Source organism: Patagioenas fasciata, chromosome 25, assembly GCF_037038585.1.
Source record: "Patagioenas fasciata isolate bPatFas1 chromosome 25, bPatFas1.hap1, whole genome shotgun sequence".
Taxonomy (NCBI): Eukaryota; Metazoa; Chordata; class Aves; order Columbiformes; family Columbidae; genus Patagioenas; species Patagioenas fasciata.
Window position 1 is genome coordinate 2,860,909 of NC_092544.1, and position 6,261 is coordinate 2,867,169.

The window sequence follows — 6,261 nt, forward strand, 5'->3', positions numbered from 1 at the left end:
CGCGCAAACGACATCTTTGCCCTTGCCGCCGACCTTGGCGGCATTCGAACGGGCGACCCGCAGGTCAAAGTCTTTATATCCTATTACCAGTCTCCTGAGTCATATCTGTCCCCTGGCAAGTCATATTATTTTGAAATGGCAGCTAAATGGGAAAGAGGTCGCGCTCCCAATACGGTGACAATAGGACATGACAGCACTTTTCTGAGTGATTAAGCCTCAGGTGATGTCAGGGCTACAAGACAAGTGGCTGAAGGCTGAAAGACTTTAATCACCCTGGACATGTCACCGCATCCTCGTGCTCCATCCTGCCCGGGCGGGCTCTTACTGCCAGACGGGAGCAATAGAACAATAATCAAGCCCAACCCGTGCACTCACCAGTTAGTTTTCCGTGCTGCGGGTAGCGCTGTTAATAATCAGCCGCCGCAGCCTGTTGGCCCTCAAAGATCATTCTGCAATAAATAAGCTCTGATGCCTTAAAATAACTGTCTGGGCTGCCGGAGCAGACACTAGATGGCATTGGGAGAACGCGCCGTGCTGCTTGCCTTCCCTGGAACAGTCTGGCAAAGCCGAGCAGAAAACTCAGGATGACGGAGCAGAAAATGTCTGTGCCAGCTCACCTTCAGCCCGCCGTGTCCTGATCGACCCCTCCACATCAGCCCACCGCATCTGCTTATCTGTCTGTCCATCCGCCCCTCTGCATCCGGCTCACCCCCTCGCCTGGGGGCATTGGGATTTATTTGTCTCACCGCAGCATCCCCAGGACAAGCTGCTGCCCGGGGATATTCTTACTGGGGCAGCACGCTGAGCCCCTCAGATGTGGCTGGAGCCAATACTACATTAAAAACACCCTATCATTTCATCCTTCATTTGCTTCAGCTGCTCTTGGGGACTCTGGGCAGCAAATGCATGAGCTGAGCTCTGAAAAGGGCCCAGACTTGGCTCAAAGCAAGAGGTTTCACATCATCGTGTCTTAAAATGTCAGCACTTTAATTAGCTGCCATCTGAAGCTGGAGTGGGTCTGTCTGGAAAATGGCGAGCAAACTGTTCTGCCCCTCTTTGTTTTCAGTTCAGGTTGAGAAATTTGTTCAAGCTGACCTTTTCCCTCCCAGACCCAAAAAACTGTTCTCAATCCATATTGGCATTTCCTAAAAATAGGACAAAATAGTCCCCAAAAAGATGCCCTCCAGCTGTAAGGATGATGCGCTCAGCTAAACTGTACCACGCCAACGCGGAGAGGAACCGCGTATTGGGGAGGTTAGTGGTGAGATTCCTGCCCCGGAATAGATGAGGTGACACTCCTGTGGTCACCCACGGCTGTCACACGTCCCAGCACATCCTCCTGGCATCTCCCCAGGGCCCCCACCATGTCCCATTGCTTCTTCAGCAACCCAGAGGGCTCCAGAACCTGCTGCTGAATGGGATGGAGCTGCAGGGCATTGCTCCTGCAGGCAAGCTCTGGAGGCAACACAGGCTTCCCTCATGCTCTTCTACCTCCATTCCCAGCTGTCATTACCACCAGCATCAGGGTTTTACCTTTCATCTCCTCCTCACACTGCTGCCACCTCCCCTTCATCCAAAAGGAAACCCCCAGTTACCGTTATCTCAGGTTGAGATGTCACCTGCTCAAAGTTTTCTAGTGCGTCATTTAAATCTCCAGTCTCACCCACCCTTTTAATTTTATTTTTCGTACCTGTAAGGCTGTCAGAGTCCTAAATTATTCTCCAGGATAATTTCTTGCTCTGAAGGATGCAGTGAATTTCTTCACGATTTGCTGACCAGCTGAGAACGCTTCTCCAGGTGGGTTATGCTGGGTAACTACTGGATTTCAGCTGCTGGAGATGGAGGTCTGGCCCTCCTTATGCCGTGTGTGTTAAATTCCTGAAAGCAAAGCCAGAGGAAGCACCAGAAAAACCCCAGGGCAGTGGGACACCACAACGCCCACCATGGCTGCTGGTTTTGGAAATCTCAGTGCTGAGATGGCCCAACACCTCAAAGGGCTCTGGAGCCCCACACAAGGCTGTGTCCACCACGACACCGAAGAGCAGAAGCCACCAAAACCCAGGACTGCCATCGGGAAGGGCCACACAAGCATCCACCATTGTGATGGTTGGACACTGCCAAGCACTCAGGGATCTTGGTTTTGGGTCCAAACTTGGCCCAGAGCCCAACGAGCATCTTCCATGATGGCCACCGGCACAGCCCAGCATCACCGGCCGCTCTGCCCGAAATGACAGAGCCACACTTGGTCCCCATTGCAGAGCAAGGGAAAGCTCGAGCTGGAGAAATGCCTTCTTCAGAGCCGAATAATTCTGCAGCATGTCAGAGGAAGACAAGCGGGATCAAAAGCATCCTCCCTGCCTCCTCGCTCATTGACGGAGAGCCTGGAGTCCTGGCCTCGCCGTGCTCCGGCTTTGGTGGAGTGCGACACTCATCTGCGCCATGGCATGCAATTACGGCTCGGAAAAAAGAAGGGGCAGATCGCCCTGGGCGTGGGAAGAATGAGAGCCAGCCGCCTTTCATCCGCACCCCACCGTCCGCCGCCTGCCGCTCGCTATTCTTATCCCTCCTGATCAAGGCGAAGCGTTTCCTCCTCCTGCAATTGAAGCCGGGAGCCCCGCCACCGCACGGGCGGCACGAGGACCCGGCCGGCTGCGCCGAGCAAGGGATGGAGCTACTCCCCATGCTGTGGGGCACGACCCCGCCAAGGCGGGTTTCAAGCTCTGAGACCGCCTCACAGAGACATATATTTATGTATATATATATACGTACAGCTCCGCCGCTTCTGGCATGCAGAGGAAGGTCAGCCTTGGATCACGCTTGATGTGGGAAGTGCCGTAGCTCAGACGATGGCGGGCGGCGGAGGGACCGTTCCTGCACCTGCCTTGGTGCTAAATGGAGCTCGTGCCCTTGGGAAGATGAGAAAAGGGTTCTAGGAGGACACTTTGGTCATTGTGGTTTAAAAATCCCCTCGTGTTCTCATGAGGAGACTCTGACTCTAAGTCTTTGCTTGGACAATTCTGCCCCAAACTCCAGTCCTCGTGAGAAAAACAAGATCTCATGAGTTATGATGACAAGTGGTCACTCAGAGGTTGTGCCCCATTGCCCTGGAAGAAGATGGAAGTTGCTACCAGCACCATCCATGAATAGAAAGCAGAGCTGCCTTGATGGCAAGAAATAATGATTCCCCAAGAGCCTGGATCCGTTCAGCGCCCACAGCAAAGGTGGGTACCCAGGTCAGACAGGGTTCAGCAAGTGCTGGAAGAAGGTGGTTGGTTCCACCCGTTCTGATGTGAAGCCAAGTCAGCAGAGCTATCCCTGGGACCAAGAAGGTTTGAGGAACAGCCAAGGAAACACCAAACTCACCTGTTGACACTCACAGCTCCCATCTGCTACAAGACTTGTGCAGCAGATGGGTGCTGCTGGCGCTTCCAGGCTGCCTTTGCCACTCGTCTCTGATTTGCCTGGCTCTGGTTCTTACAAACTGCTCCAGGAATTAACCAAGCCAAGGTTTCTGGAGGTTCTTTCTCCCACCTAATCGCTGCAATGCTGTATGTGCAAGCAACCGCCGAGCGGAAAGAGCGGAGTGGTCAGGACCGCTGGGATCCGCTCCCAGTGCTCCCAGTCATCCCGCTTTGAAACCTGGGGAAAACTGCTGCCAAAAGGTCACAGGCAAAGATGTGTGCTCCAGGCCGGTCACTGGAGAGCTGGAGAGGCCGCCCAGCATGAGCACAGGGAGCTTTTGCGTTTCGCTCTTGCTCTTGATTTCTAAATATCTGAACGAAATCGGCAGCAACAGCCGTCGGGCTCTCAATCACCCGCAGCCCGGACGCGGGAGGGCTGCTGAACCCCAGCTGACGAATTGATAAGGAAAGGATGACAGGCCCAATTTACACATCGCTCTGCTTTTTTTAACCTGAAATAAATAAATAAAAGCAGGATTTCTTCCCCCTTTCCCACAAGCAAAGCCCAGGGGCCGCGGGGCAGCAGGAGGGGGGAGGCAGGAGCTGCCGCTGCCCCTTGGGGACGTGATGCAAAGGGACAGTTTGTCAACCAGAGCTCCCAGGGACCCCGCGATCCCAGGTAGCGCATTTCTGTGCACAGACATCCCATTTCTGTGCACCGAACGATGCAGGTGTTTGGGCAGAGCACGCGGGCAGAAGACGGGGCTGGATCATCTGGAACAAACGCAGCTCCTTCGCCTTCCCAGGCTATTTTTATCCTCCTCCCAATGACAGATTGAGGGCTTCAAAAACAGCCCCGTGAACTCTCCCGCTTCCCCGCCATGGAAATTACTGCACAGCGGTTCAAAATGGGAGAGCAATTTGCAAAACAAATAAGGCTCCGATTAGCTAACAAGCGGCAGGCTGACCTTACAGGGACCCGTTCATTAGGAGACACTTCTTCCCTGATACTTCTCTATAGAGCACCGATTAACTGCACTGGGATGGAGGGAGCTACTTCAAACTGGTTTAATGAATTAAATATATGCTCCTATTTAGCTCTTAATGTTGAAAAAAATATTAAGTACAGTAATTGTCACATTTCCAAAGCCGGTCATCTCTCTACCTAGCAGTTCATCTCCACTTTCCCCTTCCTGCTACGAAGTTTAATCTGTTAATGTGCTTCTCATGTCACTATTTTCCACTAATGTGAGCTCATCAAAGCATCTTGCACTGTCTGGTGGGACTTTCTAGAAGGGCATCCCCTCCTGGGACGTCCGAGGGGCTGGAAAATAGGAAAAGGGAAATAATAATGACAAGGAAATGGTGGAGGTGTCAGGAAGCAGGTGACTGGATGTTGTGGCCACGGGGCCGCTGTCCCAACGCTCTCCCATTGCCCGGGGGGCCGCAAACCTCGCACGTTACGTTGCTGTGCTCCTGACTGGCATGTAATTTAATTACTGCACGCTTAAAAGATTAAATCCACGATTAAAAGCATTTATATGGATTAGCACAGGATGATTTTAAATCACTGCCAGCTCGCGGCAAAGCAAACCAGCAATCTACAACCTGCGGCAAAAGCACCGGTGATGGGAAGGGCTGGACGTGGGGACATGGGGAGAGTCCCCAGCCCCGTCCCGGTGGCTCCGCCGCAGAAACAGGAGCGATTTCACCTCTCAGCACATCTGTCCCGATCCATCGCTCCATCGCACACATCGCTGCTCCAGAGCTTTCCTCTCCGAGTCCCCAGTTGTGATTTTCAGGCCACTGTTAAGCCCATCTGTTATTTTTCTTAAGTCACTTACTAGATATCCCTTTATGGGGGAAAGAAAGGGCTGGAAGGGAGGAAAAATAAAGCATGGAAACTGGGAAGATTTACAAAGTAAACTGTTTTAAATCAAATTCACAGGTCTCCAGCTAAAGCTGTGCTCTAGAAACTGTTATTGGTTCTCTCTTGGGGGTGAGAAGGAGAATGTGAAATTCGTTTTCCTGTGCTGGGAGGGGAAGGGAGGATCAAGGGCAGCATTTTCATCAAACTGCTTCTTCCAACACAGCCCCTCATCCCCTTACCGGAGCAGCCACCTCTGGGCAGGGATGGAGATCGAGCCCAGCCCAGCGAAACGGCTCCATCAGCTCAAGCAAATGTGTTATAGAGAAAATTCTGCTTTCCTGGACAATGACCAGAGTCTCGCTCAGCACCAAAGCCGGCAGCCCGACCCCCAGACCTCTGCTGCATTGGGATATATTCGGTATTTCTCGTTTGCGGTATCGCAGTGCAATACTGGGCCCCGTGCAATCTGTTTGATTTGAAATATTAGCGAGGAGATTAGAAACAGCGCTCATGATTTTGTGATGCATATGGTAATTAAAGTGTTACATTGCAATTATGATGTAATTAAACTGTGGGATGCTCTTCAAGATGCAATTGCCACTCATTTGCATAACTGACAGATTTGCTTATTATCACCCTTTTAATATATGTATTAAAAGAGCATCAAAAGTGTCGGCGGCGGAGGCTGGAGCAGCTCCACTGGCGCTCAGCCCCCCCTGAACACTGCAGGGACCCACTGGCTGCCCCCCAGCCTCCATCACCCCCAATTTGCAGGGGTATCCCCAGCTGGGGTCCCCCCTACCCAGACTCGAGAGCGGCTCCGCTGACCAGCAGCCCCCCTAAAGCCCAGCAGCGCAGATAAAGAGGTTCTTCCCTATTCCAGCATCCCTAAGACAGTTCTCAGCAGCTATTCATGCTTTCAGGGATGCTATTTGGGGGTCCCTGTCCAGAAAACCACAGGAGCCCCCCCCACCAGTTTGACCTTTCCAA